The sequence below is a fragment of the Pan troglodytes genome, chromosome 7, assembly GCF_028858775.2.
Source record: "Pan troglodytes isolate AG18354 chromosome 7, NHGRI_mPanTro3-v2.0_pri, whole genome shotgun sequence".
Lineage (NCBI taxonomy): Eukaryota > Metazoa > Chordata > Mammalia > Primates > Hominidae > Pan > Pan troglodytes.
This window is the reverse complement of record NC_072405.2, coordinates 109,784,445-109,805,369: the sequence shown is the minus strand read 5'-3', so window position 1 is coordinate 109,805,369 and position 20,925 is coordinate 109,784,445. Positions and strand designations below refer to the sequence as shown.

At 33.1% G+C, this 20,925-nt stretch overlaps 1 protein-coding gene and 2 non-coding genes across 20 annotated transcripts in view; 2 read left to right on the top strand and 1 right to left on the bottom strand.

Moving 5' to 3' along the window:
• VPS13B (vacuolar protein sorting 13 homolog B) overlaps window positions 1-20,925 on the bottom strand; it is an 861,798-nt gene that overhangs the window by 323,286 nt on the left and 517,587 nt on the right. The gene's annotated exons all lie outside the window — the stretch shown is intronic.
• On the top strand, window positions 13,308-13,382 carry MIR875 (microRNA mir-875). The gene has a single exon (NR_035995.1). It is a non-coding gene; the product is annotated as a microRNA mir-875 (primary transcript).
• MIR599 (microRNA mir-599) lies at window positions 13,439-13,532 on the top strand. Its single transcript, NR_035935.1, has one exon. It is a non-coding gene; the product is annotated as a microRNA mir-599 (primary transcript).

Genomic DNA, 20,925 nt, shown 5'->3' with positions numbered 1-20,925 from the left:
TAGTCAGGACTTCAAAATTATATTCTCCTATCAAAACAGCCCTTCCTCCAGTGACCTGACTTGCATTATTTATTGGGCACTGTATGTCAGGTATTGTGATAGGCCCTAAGAATAATAGGTCCCTGGATGGTCCCTGCCCTCATAACACTTACAGTCTAATGTGGGATTTAGAGGCAATTATACAACACTTAATACTCCAAAAGGTTATGTATAAAATAAAATTGGAAGCACATAGAAGGGACACCTGACCCAGACTTGGGAGGCCCAGGAAAGAGGAAGGCAACATAGAAACAAGTTCAAAAAAGCCTAGTTATCTCATTTCATACAAGAAAGAATCTCCAGCAGAGGAAATAGCAGGTTCAAAGGCTGAAAGGTATGAGGCAGTAGCACATCTAGAAACCCTGAAAAGGCTCTGAACAGCGGGCCTGGAGAGAGGCAGGGGAGAAAGCAATGGTATAAGGCATGGAGGTTTCCAGCCAAAGACAGGCCGTTTTGTACCAACTATCAGAGACTTGTATGAGGCCCAGTGTTTGAGGAAGAGGTGCAGCCCACAAGATGGGCTTGCCTTGCAAACTGGCATTTTATCCCGTGCCAAATAGGTTGCATAAATTCTGTAGTAGCACAATAGCCAAGAGGAGAGAAAAACCTGGGTTTCTGTCTTAATTATGAAAATTAAGTGAGATAATATAGAGAGAGCCTGGCACAGAAGTCATCACATCATAAAAACTTCAAAAAATGTCAGGAAAAAAAAACCCTACTTTGAAATCTTTCCTCAGACTCTGTATAAAATGTCAAATAGAAGTAAAATGACTGGAAAGTGAGAATAAGACAGACTTAGCTGGATAAAGCACGTACTAGGATTCTAAAAAGAAACAACAGCTGAGCAGAGAACACCAGTGATACTCAATTTAATAAATCAAACTCAATGAATTCTACCCACATTTTCTAATTTGATCTGTTTCATCAACTTAACAGTGTTTTAACAGTATGCTGGTTAGTATGCAATAGACCTCTTACTTTCTAAGCCAAGAAAAACTTTATTGTGGAAAATTTAGGCGAAATAAAAATATTCTTGCATCTTTAAAACACAGTTTCTTCAACAATCTTAGTCTCCTGAGCTATCAAAACCAGGAAACATCAATGTATCTCCTCTGTAGATAGTTTTCCAAGTACAAATGAAAATTTCTATTACAAATTATAAAGGTAGACCATTTAGCTTATTGGTTTGAGTTAATAAAATATTATATTTTGAAGAATTAGCTAATATGTATAAAATTTACAAGTTTGGTTTAATTTTTCTCTAATAAAACAAATACAGGATAGTTTTTTTAGGCAGATAAAAATTTAATTTTTCTTTCTTATTACATAATCCCCAAGATTTATTTTTCTTTATCGTTATAAGAAAATACAGTAGTAATGCACTGATTTACTTCATTTTCCAAAAAATAGGAGGATTTTTTTCCCTCAACTTGAAATAGTCACTAATCTCTATTTTTTAATGTGTAAGATATACTCCTGTTTTGTCCTATACATACTTAAAACCAATTTCAGTTATTATGAAATATTAAAAGCATTTTTGCTTTTTCAATATGAAATTAAGAAAACATATTCAAAATGTTTTCAAATACCATATGCTAGCTTTTCAAAATTTTTATTTTTAATGAAAAATCATAATGTATAAATTTATGGGGTACATTAACTTTCATTAAGCAATATTAAGGCAAGATGTCTTCTGAAAGATATTTCACATCTCATGGCACACTAGAGTTTTTTTAAAGTTTTTGGTAAATAGTTACAGACACCAGATTCACAAATAATTTATTTTTTCAAAGACTGAAAATCATTTTACAATTTTACAACTTTTAAAATGCTATTTTCCCTAAGCAAAGAACTTTATAACTTAAAAATAAGACTTGTAGGAGTGAAAAACATTCTGATTACAATGCCAAAAATGAAAGTATATTTTATTCAAGAGAACTTTGATTTAGTACACCAAGTTTTCCTAGCACAAACAACAATTGCAGAATAATTAGAGCAAAGAATTCTAATAGAATGATACTTTACTAAGCAGCTAATCATAGGTAAAGGACTATAGCTGGTCCTATGGTGAGGACCAGAATGCCTAATGTTAACAATGTCTGCCTTAAAAAATACAATGTAAACATCTTATAATAAAAAAGCGTTATATTGTTGTTTCATTTACTAATTAAATGTTTCCTAGAAATGTTTGCTATCATAAACAGGACTTAAATTTTCTGGTCTCAACTTCACATACTTCTAAAAGCTCTATGAACTTTGCTCTCTCCTTATTGCAGCCTTTAAAACCTTGTAGCAATTCAAATCAGCAAAGTGGGTGAATCAAGAAGCCCATGACTTCCTTATCCTTAGCACAAAAAGCTGCTTTATTGGCTACAATGTAGGAGTTATAATTGTAATTGCTTTGCCCTTCCGAAACTCTTATCCCATACCATTTGAACCATTCAGCAGGTGGTGTAGGAGGATAAAGTCTGCAATAGTTGGTCAATAATGTAATCATAAGGAACCAAAGAAGACTTTAAGTATATAACAGGAAACATAGCTTTAATGTTTTCCTTTTTAAATTGATTTAGTCTGGGTCAGGCCTTTTGTATGTTTACATAAGGAACAGCTCATGTTGAACCATTTACTACTCACTGCTGAATAGGCATATCTCGGGAATTCACTGTAAAGAAGTGAAATTCATTCACTTATAGCTCAATTGAGATCCACAAAATGTTAAATAAGGCAGAAAATAGGAATGAAAAAGAAGTAAAACTTTTATGCCTTGATTAAATTAAATGTCTACATATTTATCACCAAGTCTCCATAAGTGACAGTAATTTTGAGAGTAAATAGGACAGGGGATATAATAATTGTCTGTCAGACTGAAACAAATGCTGAGTTCCATCACCAACGATTAGGGCAGGAGTACTAATCTTCAGAGTGCAGAAGAATCACCCAGGGAGTTTGTTCAAAATATTCAGCTCCCATCTTTAGACATTATGATTCAGAAGGTCTGGACTAGGCTGAGGAACATGCCCTCTTTTCCCTTTTTTATCTAAACTAGCATCCCTATTGATTCTCAAAACCACATTCTGATACTTGGGTCATCACAGCTCTCTAACTTTGAACAATATATCTCTGCTATCTGAACCAAGGTGAGCACAGATAAGGTCCCCAAATGTTCATAGTACATTACTTTTTAAAAGTCAAGTTCTACTTAATTTTCTAAATAATTTCCATAATAAGAAAAAATCATAGAAAAATATTTATGAAAAGTAAATTGTGGCTAAATTAAACTGTACGTAAACAAGTACTAATTCCAAACTGTTTGGGAAACCTTTAATAACAATTCTAACAAAGATATCTCCCTTTATCTCTTAACCAAATTCATTTTTATTACTATGTCTCTAATTATATCACTTAAATTTTTTTCTCTTTAATTACATTCTTTCATTTCCAGTCATTCTACCAAATTATGAAGAGCTTTGTAATACAAAATACAGAAATACATAAATGATAGTAATAATATTAATAATGCCACTTTACATTTGATTACAGTTTAATGGTTTGCAAAGGGGTTTCAATATTATGTAGATAAATCACAACTCACAGGGTGCTATAGGTAGACTTCATTTTACAGATGCTGATGATTTAGGTAAGGAGGATGAGAAACAGCATAGTCCAAATGGGAAACCACACCTTCTGACTATAAATTCAGTCCCCTCTTGTCGCCTACTTTCTGTACCTAACAATATGAGAACTAGCCTTAAAAATAAAATGTAAAACTATGCTTTATTTAAATGTATTTGTATGTTGTTGGATGAAAAACTGTAAGACTTCAAATTAAACATGATAAAGACTAATTCCAAGGCAACAGATTAGAATTGATTTAAAACAGGAAATTTGAGGAGAAAAAAAAAAAACCTTTAGATGTGTTATATAACAAATCAACTCCCTTTAAAAAAATGTTGTCACATTATTTAACATGGTTTTTAATGTATGGAGTTACTTCCGACTCACAAATATTATAAAATCGGTCAAGAAGAAAGAATAGCAACAGAAGTTAGTATTCTCAAACTTACAATAATCATTAAGCAATTCTCTATTTGTAAAGAAAGGTATGAACTTTTAAAAATACAGCAACAGTCCATAAAATCTCTTAATGTATGATGTTAAAATATGAATAACTTAATTTGCAAATTAATCAGAATAAAGATAGTTTCTTTAAGGGAAAGTATCAATCATGATCTTCTAGTTAGCAACAAGGGCTACATAGTCTAACATTTGATTAGAAAATTTAATATATTTTCCTGACAGTAGCACAATGCCCTTCAACTGCCATACATTAGAAAGCATATCTAATCATACTAGGTACCATCCATTAGTTTATCACCTCCAGTTGTAGAGAGAAAATATTTTTCCTTAAACATCATCCACAAATATCTAGTACTAAGATAATCCTAAGTGTATAGTGCCTAATGCAACAGTATTAAGGCTGTTTGCCAGAGAGCCATGAAACTCTTATACTCAGCAATTGAGAATATAAATCTGACACAATTTCGTGAAATCTATCAGCATTGAGGCTATGTAACCTATCACCTAGCAATTAAACTCCTAGATACATAACCCAGAGTTATGCTGCCCAATAGCTACCAGCTGTATATGTCTCTTTAAAATTAATTAAAATTAAATACAATTTAAAAAATTTAGCTCCTTAATTCCTTGAGTCATAGTGTAGTAGTTACATGGCTAACGGCTACTGTATTAGTTACAGTAGTTACAGTAGATAATGGCTACTGTATTAGTGCAGATACAGAAATTTCCACTATCACAGGACATTCTACTAGAAGGCACTGCCCTAGAAAAACTATTACATGTGCGTACAAGGAGAATGTTGAAGAATATTCATTTTAACACTACAAGTGATACAGAAAAATTAAAAACGTAAATCTCCACCAACAGAAGGAATGACATAATAACTTGGCATATTCATGCAATAGAATATCACAGTAAAAATCTATGAATGAAATTATGTTTGTCCAAGTGATGAGTCTTACATGGCAGAGTTTAAAAAGCAAGGTACAGAACAGAGGAAGGTGGTGGGCATAGAAAAAGCATTTTCTTGTACTCTATATTGTTTTGATACAGTTGTTTCCATAAAAAGGCCAAACAGAATTATGGTGTAGTGGTTCAGAGCACAAACTAGCTGTGTGATCTTAGGCATCCCTGAGCTTCGTTTTCTCCACTGTAAAATGAATTACAGCACTGAGTAGTGCCTAAGGATTTGGTGAAATCTAAAGGAGGGAATATATAAAAAAGTACTCTGTAACCTGTAAAATGCTATCTAAATGCTAGCTACTAATATGGCCTATTATTAGGCAGGGCTTGAAACAAGTTGAAAATTATCTGGGGATTTTAAGTTGATATAAACCTCTTGTGTAGCTGGGATAAGGATGCTTGTAAGGGTTTATTGTTGTTGTTGTTGTTGTTTTGCAGCACATACAAAATTACAATTTCTCATTTCATCAGTGGTATTTTACTTATTTAATTTTGCATAAGCAAAAAGCGGTAGGTAGAATTCTTTCCACAATTCAATCAATATATTAAATACTATAGTCAGACTAAGCACTAAGCAATCATTTCAAAAACATTCAATAAGTATAATAATTATGGCTGAATTATAAAATTCAGTAAATACTTCTGAATTTTTTTATTATTATTATACCTTAAGTTTTAGGGTACATGTGCACAATGTGCAGGTTAGTTACATATGTATACATGTGCCATGCTGGTGCGCTGCACCCACTAACTCATCATCTAGCATTAGGTATATCTCCCAATGCTATCCCTCCCCCTGACCCCCACCCCACAACAGGCCCTGCTGTGTGATGTTCCCCACCCTGTGTCCAAGTGTTCTCATTGTTCAATTCCCACCTATGAGTGAGAACATGTGGTGTTTGGTTTTTTGTTCTTGCGATAGTTTACTGAGAATGATGGTTTCCAGCTTCATCCATGTCCCTACAAAGGACGTGAACTCATCATTTTTTATGGCTGCATAGTATTCCACGGTGTATATGTGCCACATTTTCTTAATCCAGTCTATCATTGTTGGACATTTGGGTTGGTTCCAAGTCTTTGCTATTGTGAATAGTGCGCAATAAACATACGTGTGCATGTGTTTTTATAGCAGCATGATTTATAGTCCTTTGGGTATATACCCAGTAATGAGATAGCTGGGTCAAATGGTATTTCTAGTTCTAGATCCCTGAGGAATCGCCACACTCACTTCCACAATGGTTGAACTAGTTTACAGTCCCACCAACAGTGTAAAAGTGTTCCTATTTCTCCACATCCTCTCCAGCACCTGTTGTTTCCTGACTTTTTTATGATTGCCATTCTAACTGGTGTGAGATGGTATCTCATTGTGGTTTTGATTTGCATTTCTCTGATGGCCAGTGATGATGAGCATTTTTTCATGTGTTTTTTGGCTGCATAAATGTCTTCTTTTGAGAAGTGTCTGTTCATGTCCTTTGCCCACTTTTTGATGGGGTTGTTTGTTTTTTTCTTGTAAATTTGTTTGAGTTCATTGTAGATTCTGGATATTAGCCCTTTGTCAGATGAGTAGGTTGCAAAAATTTTCTCCCATTTTGTAGGCTGCCTGTTCACTCTGATGGTAGTTTCTTTTGCTGTGCAGAAGATCTTTAGTTTAATTAGATCCCATTTGTCAATTTTGTCTTTTGTTGCCATTGCTTTTGGTGTTTTAGACATGAAGTCCTTGCCCATGCCTATGTCCTGAATGGTAATGCCTAGGTTTTCTTCTAGGGTTTTTATGGTTTTAGGTGTAACGTTTAAGACTTTAATCCATCTTGAATTGATTTTTGAATAAGGTGTAAGGAAGGGATTCAGTTTCAGCTTTCTACATATGGCTAGCCAGTTTTCCCAGCACCATTTATTAAATAGGGAATCCTTTCCCCATTGCTTGTTTTTCTCGGGTTTGTCAAAGATCAGATAGTTGTAGATCTGCGGCATTATTTCTGAGGGCCCTGTTCTGTTCCATTGATCTATATCTCTGTTTTGGTACCAGTACCATGCTGCTTTGGTTACTGTAGCCTTGTAGTATAGTTTGAAGTCAGGTAGTGTGATGCCTCCAGCTTTGTTCTTTTGGCTCAGGATTGACTTGGCAATGTGGGCTCTTTTTTGTTTCCAAATGAACTTTAAAGTAGTTTTTTCCAATTCTGTGAAGAAAGTCATTGGTAGCTTGATTGGGATGGCACTGAATACTTACAAAGTACCAGACAAGTTTTAAATGTTTTATATGCATTAATTTATGTAATCCTCATAACAACCCTATGAGGTAGGTAGTATTATCATCCCTGTTTTACAAATAAAATTGAGGGAGTTAAGTGCTGTATGTTGGCTGAGGTCACTTGGAAAGGCTGTGCTCTTTAAACACTTACTATGTACTTGGCACTGTAATTAATTCTCCGAAAATAGTGCAAACCTGATCAAAAATACTTAAGGGCTCTCCATCCACCTATGTAATAAAGCACAAATTCCTTAACCAGGAATTCAAAGCTTCCACAGTCTGATCTCAATCACTTGTCCTCACATCTCTCTCATTATGCCCCAATAACAAGTACTCTGATACAAAAAACAAGCATCCTCATGTCTCTAAGTGTACCATGCTTTATTTCTGCCTCTATTTTCTGACCACCTTCTTTTCCTCTACCTGGCCTATTTGCCACAGCTCAACATATTTTTCAAAGTCTCACCTATTTCCAACTCTTCCACTGAGTTTTGCAGTGGCTACTATAGCACCAAGAAACCTCTCTGAGAAAATCTCCCTTATCTACTAACCATAATCAAGATGTGATAAATTATATAGATATTATTAGGACCCTCTATTATTCCAAAGAGCAATGATGTGACAAGAAATTCTGATGATGTCCATGTCAATAATAAAGGCCGGGCTTAAGCCTTTATTATTGCTTAGGCCAGGCACGGTGGCTCACGTCTGTAATCCCAGCACTTTGGGAGGCCAAGGCGGGCGGATCATGAGGTCAGGAGACGGAGACCATCCTGGCTAACACAGTGAAACCCCATATCTACTAAAAATACAATAATAAAGGTACATACTTTGAAGAAATGTGCTAGCTATGTTCCAAGGTTTGGCATTAGAATTTGCTTCTTTTGAAAACTTTTCCCTGTAGAAACTTAATCCTGCAAGTGGAGGTACTAGAAAGGTCTCCATTACATCTAGGATTAAACACTATTCAGATTTCCAGCAATAATTATGTTTAACCTATTATATATTATTACTGATAAGAACTCCAAGTATAATATTTTATCCATGCATTCAGGAATTAATAAAGCTGAGAACAGATCACCACCTATTTCACTTGGGAAATGAAACACCATTAGGGCATTCTTAATAAAAAGATACATTTTTTTCTTAAGGAAAAATTAGAATGTAAAAATCTTTTTCCCCATCTTATCCACCAAAGTATGGAGATAGATTTATTTACTTTCGGCATGAATGTTTTAACATGGCAAGAGTTATACAAATATGGGAATAATAAATGTGCTATGCCTTGTTGTCACTCAGTGGGAGTTGAACAATGAGAACACATGGACACAGGGAGGGGAACATCACACACCGGGGCCTGTCCGGGTGCAGGGGGAAAGGGGAAGAAGAGTATTAGGACAAACACCTAATGCATGCAGAGCTTAAAACCTAGATGACAGGTTGATAGGTGCAGCAAACCACCATGGCACATGTATACCTATGTAACAACAAACCTGCATGTCCAGCACATGTAATCCAGAACTTAAAGTTAAAAAAAAAAGTGCCATGCTTATTCTTAAGAATATAAAAAAGTTGATTTGGTACCATATCAAAAGCTTTAGCCACATATGGTTGACTTTAGTCAGAAAATACCAAATATTTCATGAAAATATTTAAACTATATTGTCTATTCTGTTTATAAATTCTTATATAAGTTTTAATTGATACCAGAAAACAATATTCTTTGGTAATCTTAAAAACAGATAAGTAATACTAAAATACAGTATATAGGGTATAAATATATTACCCCTAGAGATTTTCTAAGCTATAATTAAAACAGAAAACACATAGGGAGAATTGAGGCAACATATAAAAAAGTCACAATGTACATTTGGCAGTTTTTATAAGCAGAATAATGACTAAAAAGTATTTAATCTTAATATTTGTGCTTCTATACCATGACTCTATACATTTTAAGAAAATAACCCTGTAATAGAAAAGAAAACACCGAGCAATAGCAAAGACAAACATTTAAAACATGAAAGTACAGTTATTCGAAATAGGGCCTCGAAACCACAATAAAAATCCACAGAACAATTATGCAGTTTTTAGATTTTGGTTACAAAAGAAATGCAAAAACAAGAAAGTTTTTGTATCTTTCAAAAGAAATACAAAAGAAACTGAGATAATATAGAATATTATTTTACTGATAAATTCTTCAGTTTCAAAAATTTAGTTCTAAAAATGACATGGTCAAAAGTGGAGAAATAGCTAGGAAATATTCTATGAATAAAATTGAGACATGAAAGTGTTGTGAAAAAGGATATTCTTCACACCTTAGCATATGTGCTGAGGCAAAAGCATTCAATATAAACTTTATGAACTGAGAACAATGAGGTCAAACAGCTAGCTGTGAAAGAGATGCTACAAAAATGACTCCCAATTTAGCTGGTGATGAATTTTAGATCTCTTTTTTCATTAATTCTGTAAAGTATTCCTTAAAAATAGAAATGCTTAGGCCGGGCGCAGTAGCTCACGCCTGTAATCTCAGCACTTTTGGGAGGCTGAGGCGGGTGGATCATGAGGTCAGGAGATCGAGACCATCCTGGCTAACATGGTGAAACCCCATCTCTACTAAAAATACAAAAAATTAGCCAGGTATGGTGGCGGGTGCCTGTAGTCCCAGCTACTTGGGAGGCTGAGGCAGGAGAATGGTGTGAACCCAGGAGGCGGAGTTTGCAGTGAGTCGAGATCGCACCACTGGACTCTAGCCTGGGCGACAAAGCGAGACTCCATCTCAAAAAAAAAAAAAAAAAAAAAAAATATATATATATATATATAAAATTTATTTATATATTTATATATCTCATTTATTTCTATAAGCATTTTTATATATAAATGCTATACATAAATATATATAATGTATAAATATAAATATGTGTGTATATATATATAAATGCTTATAGAAATAAATGAGTCCTTTTCTGTTTTATGGTACAAAAAAGAAAAAAAGAAACAGAATATACTTCCAATAAGTTAGCATCAATACTTATTTGCAGGCATCTTTTCCATTACCAATTTATTTAAATACATCTATTCATTATATCAAATTAATTCTTTTTCTCAAGAAATGAGGTCTGTTGCCCAGATTGGAGTGCAATGGCATGATCATAGCTCATTCCAATCTTGAACTCCTGGGCTCAAGTGATCCTCCAGCCTCAGCCTCCCAAGTAGCTGGAACTACAGGTGTGTACCTGGCTAATGTTTTAATTTTTTGTAGAGACAGGGTCTTGTTTTGCTGACCAGGTTGGTATCAAACCCCTGGCCTCAAACAATACTCCCACCTTGGCCTCCCAAAATGCTGGAGTTACAGGCATGAGCCATGGCACTGGCCTTATTTTTATTATGTATCAATAATTCCTTCTCCAAATACTCTGTCTGCAATTCATATTTTGTGGACATTAATAAATCACATTTACATTAAAATACAATATAAAATACAAAAATTATAATCATATATCATTCTTATTAAATATTAATGTTTTTGAATTATACATGTTGTATATCTATATTTTAATATGCTGCAAGATAATGCAAAAGAATGTGCAGAAAATTATTGTACCTATTTTTTAAAGGCCAATTAATTATTTACAAATTAATGGTGAAAGGCCTCAGTTATTTTTAAAATTTTCTTCACATTGTTCTTCATTATGCTTACAATGTAATCATCATCATTTAGATCTTAAATATTAATATCATAAGCCATGACTTGAAAAGTGAGTAAGCTATGATGACAATAGCTTAATTTATAAAACTGGTGAAATACTTTCTTATGGAATAAAATAAATGCAGGCACTACATTGCTACACTGAGGACATAAAAAATTCTGTGAGTTCTTCCTTTATAATCTAAATGTGCCATGTATTTCTTTGCCTAGAGAAAATGTTTACAAGAAATCAATTAATATACTTTAAGTATAATGATAAAGTCAATTAAACTATGTTTCATGAAGGTAAAGATTATGGATAATTTTGTCACCAGTGCAGCTTTACATCTAGCAAATAGCTAGCGAATGGTAGGTGTTCACAAGTTATTCTGAAGAAATCAATAAGTAAGATAATAAAATTGATTCCTCACGCATGGAGGAAAGACAATTTATTTTATCACATGAAGATCCTTTTAGGCATTTAGCTTTATTCAAATTAATGTATTAATGATATACCCAGTATCAGCATTGAAAGAGACAGAAGGCAAATACCAAAAATATCTGGATACTCACATGGGGGAAAAGATGAAACTGGCTCTTCAAATAAACAACCCTCAAACACACACACACTCAGACACAGATAAACACACATATCCCAAAACAGAGCATATATTCCTTTAGAGCTATCATTGTCAAATTGTCAAGTGCTAAATGACTAATGGGTGAACAAATGATATAAAAGTTTTAAAAAAACCCAAAAGCAAATTTAGAGGGCATAGAAAGATAAAGATGAAAGAATAAAGAACCTACTTTTACATATTTTAAACTGAGTAAATATTTAAAAACCTAAACATTTAAAGGAATATCTGAATATGTGATCTCAGAATAACAAAGAACATGTATAATCATCACATTTTGTTTCATTAAAGGTATATAATATTGCTGACAGCAATTTTGTCAATTCTTATTGCCTCTAAGACTCACATCCAGGAAAACTACCATGTAAAGCTAGTTTCCATCTTGAACTTTATATACCCATAGGTAATTGTGGGAAGAAAATGCTGATTTAAAAACAAGGACTACAAGGTAAAGTGAGGAAACCTAAAGAGCATCTGTCGACAGTAATGCTAGTACTAGCAGGTCTCCAATGTTGAATAATCTCTTTCATGAGAATCACAATCACTAGGTCGATTTTCCAATTATAAGAAATATTTTAATGAAAATGAGACATAGTTGTTTAAAAGAAAACAGTACCTTAATTATGATAATGCTGCTAGGTATAGTTAATGACCCTACACATTAAGGAAGGTTGAACTTTAATGACCTGGACCACACCAGGGTCACAAATAGTAGCAAAACACTGATCACCATATAAAAGCCACCACCAAACACATGAAAAGAATTACAGTACATCACACATCAAACATTTTGGCCTGGTGCTTCCTTCCTCTAATTCTACTGGCAGGAAACACTCTACTTATCCTTTGAGGTGATCAGACACATTTAAAAGTAGTCCCTTGTTAAAAAGAGCTCTTGGATACTGCAATTTTCTCCAAAGAGGAGGGCAACTTCTGTTTAGCACTGTTGCAATACATTTCCATTTGCAGCATAGAAGTCGAGCTCCACTGATAAGGTACTGTAACTGCATAATGTAATTTCTTCTTTGAGGGTTAAACTATGGAGAACAAACCTGAAAAATGTTTTCACATTGTATATGATATAGAATCAGGCAAATTCACCTATAAATGTTATAGATTTAACTATTTTATTATAGATATGTATAAATGAAGTATTATTATAAGTAAACGTTTTGACCTACATCACCATAGAAGTTAGCTTTTCACCCAAATATATTTACAGCACTAGAATAAATTTTTAAAAATCTTTTTCAAACATGCCTATACTTTAACTTGGACAATGTACAAATGATTTTAGTGCACTATTCCAAAAAAGGCTGCTAAATTTTTGATGACAGGCATTTTCAAATTAAATAAACGAAATTGGGAAAAAAATAGTGAGAGATTCAGACAGATGGACAATTTTACCAGGTGGATATCTGTTATTATTTGAAAAAAAGGATTAAAAAATCAAAACATATTTGATTTTGTTTTATTCTACAGTATAAATATATTTACAGCATAATTTGACATGGTTTACCAGAATGACAAGATATTAATTACTTTCCTGTATATCTCATTAATATAAGTTCTATCATCGAACTGAACAATAACACTGCAATTCTGTAACTCTATGCATGTTACTTTTTTTCCCTAGTTTTTGGAAAATTCTTAAAGTTTAGTGGTACTATACCTCAGTTTTATCAGGTGTTCTTAAAATCACCTGGAAATACTGAGGTTGTGTCTCACTGAACATAAGCTTCGTGACTTCTATTCAGAACTTTAATGACTGGGAATATGTTTAATGCCAAAGACATGCTGTCCACAGTGTGTTTGATAAGCTGACATGGGACAGGGATTCTTTTCACTGTTGTGTCAGTTTATCAAACCCATACTTGGATGACAGTCAATTCAGTTAAAGGATAATGGGGTCCCAGGATACAAAACACTATTTCCTTTACAGAAGCTATGCACTCTATGTTGTACAAATGCCACACACATATGTATATGACATTTTTCACTAAATAACTATGGTATTAAGTGAAATTGATAGAAATTGGCTCAAAAGCTCATGCTACAGCCAGTTATTAGGGTATATGCTAGGAATTTATCTAATGAATGAAGATGTTATAAATTATAATGTTTAATCTTCATATATGGATTTTTAATTTTTTTCCTTATGGTTGCATTCAGAGATTTATATGGAAAATATCAGAGTGGATAATATATTATTTGATATTAAAGTTTAAAACTAAAGTCTAAAATTGTGCTTTATATTCTGATTAAAATCAGGCCGGGCGCGGTGGCTGGCATCTGTAATCCCAGCACTTTGGGAGGCCAAGGCAGGCGGCTCACCTGAGGTGAGGAGTTCAAGACCAGCCTGACCAATATGGTGAAACCCTGTCTCTACTAAATATACAAAATTAGCTGGGCATGGTGACGTGCGCCTGTAATCCTAGCTACATGGGAGTCTGAGGCAGGAGAATTGCTTGAACCTGGGAGGCAGAGGTTGCACTGAGCCAAGATCGTGCCATTACAATCCACTCTGGGCAAAAAGAGCAAAACTCCGTCTCAAAAAAAAATTTTTTTTTGGATTAAAATCATTTATATTTTGAATTATATGATCTGACATTGGCTCAGAAATTATTTCAAGTAGATTTACAGATGACAACCTATGTTGAGATAAAAGTTTTCACAATGTAAACATTGATAATAACAGTTAGTTATGTCAAACCTAATACATAGTTACAGAGGTCAGAATAATGATTATCTTTGCACTACCAAATACAGGCTAGAATGAGAATGAGTAAGGTTTCTGGGGTGCTGGGTTGTGATAACATGTCTATATATATGTAAAACTTCATTCAACTGTATACAAATGATAAATATACTTTCCTATATGTAAGTTGTAACTCACTTTAAAAAATGAAAAAAGTAAAAAGAAAAAAACTAGCTATGCACTGACTTTTTACCCATTTTTAGGATCATGTTTGTATTTTTCATTACCTTTCTCAATGTAGAATGCTTTTCAGATATTTGGTTTTTGCTCAAAGTTCAATGTTAGAAATGATGAGCAAGGAAAATGTTTCAGATTGAGGAGTTATCTGTCTACACCACAGAGGATGGAAGTTCTTCAAACAGGATAAGTATTTCTAGTACACAAAACAGGCAAAATTATAGTGTTTATTCTAGGACAGTGACCTCAGTGAACACAGAATACAATATAACATAAAGTAAGCATATATATTTAAGATTGTTTAAATTAGTATTTTGGAAAATAATTATTTACTTGCTTTCATGTAAAAATTATTAGGATTTTTTTGGTAACAGCATTTTATCTTACCAAGGCTTAGCAGTGCTCTTATACAATGTGTAGAGGTAATTTATTATTAATTCTGCACATTAAATTAATTAATAGATGTCTGCTTCTTAATTTTCTTTTTAGTTAGCTTCTATTTTGGTTTAGGGGATATGAGGGGGCTGGCTGAAAATGGACACTAGTCAACAAAGGGTAAAATGGATCATTCTGAAATTGTAACTACAAAGCCAACACTGCTTCTCACATTTACAGGTTTCTTACACTTGAAGTTGGTCAAAGATTTTTTGAAAAATCTATCCATCCATTCATTCTGTTCAAGCCTTTTATGATGATGTGCAGGTTACACTATATGAATAGCTATAGGAATAAATTTGCAGGTTACTCTTTTGTTACAATATTTGATCTTTGTTATTAATGAGAAAAATGCAATTCTTCCTTTACATCAGACACTTAAGACAGTAGCACAATGTTTTACTATATTTTGGACAATTGTCTTATATGTTGGTGGTTATGGTGAACAGCCACCATATTCCAGAAGTCCCAAAGATGTATTTTAAAGGTACCCTATGCTTTCTCTCACTTGTCTTTAAACTCAGAGATGTTTAGATAATAATTTCACATGATAATGTTAGTGCCTCAATGAAAGTACACCATCAGGAATGGTTATAGTAAGATATTATATATCCAGTGTACTTAATATAACCAAAATATATTAGAAAGAAGTATAAAATAGATTTTCCAAATTCATAACACAAAACTGTTATGATGGGAACCCAAACATTCTATTATTCTGTAGCTTCTAACATGAATTTCTAGAAGAAAGTATAAAAGTGGCAATATAAAAGTAAATACATTTAAAAAACATTTCAAAAATTTATGATGGTAGAACTTATCGTCATTTTCAACACTATTATTGAGGTAGCTTTTGGCAGTAAATAGAAACCATATTCATGGAAACCTATATCCTGCTACAGGAAGCCACAAAAGATGCAGTTACTTTGGTGAGGGCCAAATGTAAATGCAAAGCCTTCAACTAAATCAGCAGAATACCATGACGGACTAAAACTCTGCCGATAATATTTTCAAACAAAGCTTTTAGGGAAGTTAATCTAAATACCTACTATCCCAATCTCTCTCTCTCTCTGACTTACTAAAAGGGAATTATTTGAAACCAACACTAACCATTATAGGATTAGGGTCATAATGTCACCAGATACGAAACATACCTTTGCCAAAAACCAAAACAAAGGTTATTTTGAGAATGCTTTTATATAATTAGGAAGAAATTAAAAGTTGGGAGGAGGAAGGAGGAAACAGTTTTGTGGGGATTTGTAGAATTTAATCTTAACACTGCATCTAGAAAATACAGCTCAGTGTTAAAGATGATAAGCTAGGTTTTAGGAGAAACCATAAAGATACATAAAGGAGAGATGCCATACCTTGAGTTACATTCATCAGGAATAAAGAAAGGCTATTATAAACATGTCCATAAAAAAGAATGGTTTTCCTATTTTAAAATAAACACAATTTGTTGAAGCATACAAACATAATTGTTAATGATGTTAAGCTCATCAATAAAAGAATGTTAATCTTGTCTATGATTTTCTATTGGTTATATTCCTCAATTTTCAACTGTTAAAGTATATATGTAAAACAAGACAAAAAATTTAGTTGATCTCAATCATGAATTTCATTGGTCACATTAATGTTACTTCATATTGGGAACATTAACCCTATGAAAAGTCAGAATGACCATTTAAAAATTAGTCAAGAGTATATACATAACAAGAGAAATGAATTTGTAGTTTAAAAATTTTTTTAAAGCTACTGTCAAGATTTTAATGCATGAAACAATTATGTCACTTGCAAATATCTGTATTTGGATCACTTGGTAGTTCCTCAAGGTCAATTTATTTAAAACCTTCAATAAGATACTTAATTTTTAGTAAACTATGATTTTAAAAATCTCAGTAAATTGGCCAGGTATGACGGCTCATGCCTGTAATCCTAGCACTTTAAGAGGCCAAGGTGGGCGGATCACCTGAAGTCAGGAGTTTGAGGCCAGCTTGGCCAACATGGTAAAACCCCGTCTCTACCAAAAATACAAAAATTAGCTGGCGTGGTTGTGCGTGCCTGTAATCCCAGCTACCTGGGAGGCTGAGGGAGGAGAATCGCTTGAACCCGGGAGGTGGAGGCTGCAGTGAGCCAAGATTGCACCACTGCACTCCAGCCTGGCCGACGGAGTGAGACTCCATCTCAAAAAAAAAAAAAAAAACACCCCTCAGTGAATTGATTATGCATTTAAAAAATTAAAATACATTTTAGATTAATTTTAAAAAAAACTTCTGCTAAGTTATATAAAACAGTAAATTTCTGCTGAAGAAGTGTGTATTTTTGTGTTAAATATTTATGCTATTAAAATTGAGCCGTTAGCATAAATATTTAACACAAAAATACAATAAAATACAATGAAATAAAGTGAATTTTTGTAATTAAAGTTAATTTTTCATCAACTATGTTAAAAATAAAGCATATTTTCTCACTCTTCCTGTGGCTGAGGGTGTGTTATCAGACTCATAGTAAGAAACAGAGCAAACACTGTTGCAAAAGTTGCTCACAAAAAAAGCAATAAGCAGATGGAAAACAAATTCTGTATATACTTCTGGAAGAATTTTACTAACACATGTCTTCTAAGGGTGAAAAGTGAATCAGCTCCCTATCTTTTATAATTCTTTAAAGGTAAAATTTCATGGATTAAACTGCCACAGAACAGGGTACACCTTTCAGAAGTCTCACTTATAAAAGATGTCTTTCAAAAGTTTGCCAAAATTACTATGCAGTTTTCATATAATGCTTGTAGACATGTTTTATGAGAATGAAATTATCTATGGAGAAAAGGTAAAACCCATATCAGAATCAAATCTATTGGTACTGAATGCACTAAAAAGGATTAGCAAATGTCTGCAAAAAAATTTAAAAAGGTTGAAAAACCTCACAATTGACAATGTTTAAAAAGGAGCTATGGAATAATTAGTCACAGATAAAATTCCAGGAGGGACTTCAGAAAACCCAGAAATATTCATGGCATGAACAAAAACCTATATGCAGAAGTTCACAAATGTTCAATTACAAGAAGAATATACTTCTCTCAAGTTAAAGATGAAAGTTAAAAAAAACTTTTTAATTAAAAATACCTCCAAAGTAAAAAGCTCTGCTTTTAATATTTTAAAGTTCTGTTATAACAAATGAAATACTCTTGAAAAAAGTATGAGGTGAATTATGTTACAATCACTATTTTTAAAAATCTATTTGAATAGGTATGAAGAGCTTTTGTTAATATTTTATAAAATATGACAGAGCAATGATATAGGTGGTCGATATATATTGTTAGATGACTTCCAAGTTTATATATCTAATTCTATAAACTCTATATTCAGATATGTAGCTTGAACACAGTATTTCTCAATTGCACAAGATTAGTGGGAAGAAAAAAATCTAAGTTACTAGAAGCCTTCATAACATACTTAGTCAACTTTGCTATAATTTTGCTATATAAAAAATACATGTGAAAATAGTCATAATTGTTTTAAAATAAAACCAATATTTTTTACCACAATTTATAAAAATACTGATATGTAAGTATACAATGGGATGAAGAGAGATATTTAACAAAAGTTTTAACATCTCTTTTTCTTTCATAATTTTGAGACAACTAGATTAATAACTAAATTTTACTAGGAGAAAAGAGAAAAGATTCATAACGCTTCTGTTTTATAATTACTTTTAAATATCTCCTATAAATAAAAGCCACAAAATATATTGACTTTGTTAATCAGATACAACATCTATGTAAATATTTATCTGGTCATTACTCATCTCAGAGCTCATAAGAGATGTGAGAAAAACCTTGATGGCAATCAAAATCATTAGCTACGGAGCTATATTTGTAGAATAAATGCAGTATTAAGCACATTCTGATGAAAATTCTCTAAAAACAGATTGCATGTTCAAGTACCTTCAAGGACCAAAGAGCTCAAACACTGGGATTATAAATGTTTTCATTATAAATTGTGGTTTGAAGGTTATAATATTAAGTCCATCCTAGCTAAGACTATTTTAAGGAACACAAGGAGAATGCACTACAAATGGTACTTACTAGTTTTTTGGAACATTTAAATAATAACAAAATTTAATGGAATATAAATTTGAAACTTCAAAAATAAGTTTCAAACTTCATGCTATAAACTGGTTATAAATAACTTGGTTAAACTACAGCTGGTACATCTTATAAGAAACTCAGATACAGGCAACGAGATGTAGTGGTAAAGTGCATGAGCAATGGAACTGACAGTCCTGGTTCTGTCACTTATTACGTGTGGCCTAGGAGAAGCTACTGAATGTCCACAGACTGAATATTTTATTTCTAAAATACAGATAATCATAATACCTGACTCATGAGATTATTATGAGGCTCGAGCGAGATGTAGGCATTGCATTGAAAGCAATGCACAGAATCTTTGACACAAAGGAAGCACTCAATAGATGTTAGCTATTACTGCTGCTGCTACTACTGCTGCTGCTACTATTTTTTTTTTTTTTTTTTTGAGACAGAGTCTCACTCTGTTGCCCAGGCTGGAGTGCAGTGGCATGATCTCGGCTCACTGCAACCTCCACCTCCCAGATTCAAGCGATTCTCCTGTCTCAGCCTCCCAAGTAGCTGGAATTACAGGCGCCAGCCACCATGCCTGCTAGCTTTTGTATTTTTAGTAGAAATAGAGTTTCACCATGTTGTCCAGGCTGGTCTCAAACTCCTGACCTCAGGTGATCCGCCCACCTTGGCCTCCCAAAGTGCTGGGATTACAGGCATCAGCCACCGCACTCAGCCTACTGCGGCTACTATTACTATTATTATATTATAATTGCATAAAGGTAGGTCAGCCATTGCTGTAGAAGGCCAAAGGAAGGAGACATTACTTCTAAGAAAATGATTATGAAAAATTTCAAAAAGAGAGCAAGATTTAAGTAAGATATTAAAAAATAGATGCAATTCTTAAGGATTTTTAAAAATTAAAAAAAGAGTTGAACATCAAAGAAAAAACATTTTTAAAGGATACAAACCCCCATCAATGTAAAGTTCTTCGTAACAAAAACCCTGAAAGGCTAAACTGGAAGTTAGCTGTTATTTCAAGAAAGTTGAAAATGCATACATAAACAAGAGCCACAGAAAGGCGCATAATAAGCATTATTGGATTAGACAAAATATTTAACTTGAACACGTGTCTTATGTAAAGAAGCAACTAGTGGTAATATTTAAAGTATAGGATAAGGTCAGATCAGAGAGGAAGATACATTTTGCATTAAAAGACAGGGATTTTGTCATGTTAAAAACTGAACACTATGACAGGTGTTGAGCAGAGAATTGATAAACAATGTTTAAGAGTGGTTTGTTAAAGCCCAAACACCTGTGATATTTTAATTCACACAGCAGTGTTGAATTGTGAATTACTTTGCCCTTGTAATTCAAATAGTAACAAAGAACACATAAGCTATAATAATTTCAATTTCCTATTTGTGCTGATATACTTGTTCTTCAGGAATTGCCCTGGTAACTATTTCACGGAAGAAAACAACATTTTTCCCTTTTACATTTTATAATGTATAATAAAGTTTGAGGTCAGGGAAGTCTCAGTCACAATATAGTATATAAGAGTTTTTAAGTTTTAATTGAACTTTAATAGTGATGAATATTTTCTCGGTTCAAAACAGAAAGCAGTGTTTACATGAAGTTTTTTATCTTTGCTGTCTAAAACAGCTCAAAAACAGGCCAGTATGATGGCAAGTCTAAATATGATTACACTGAAAGATGACCACAATACATTATTGAGTTTAAATACAAGCAAGTTAAAGAATACTATGTAGAGTACAATTCCATTACTTAAGACAGACAGACACACACGCATACAGACAAACGGTCTGT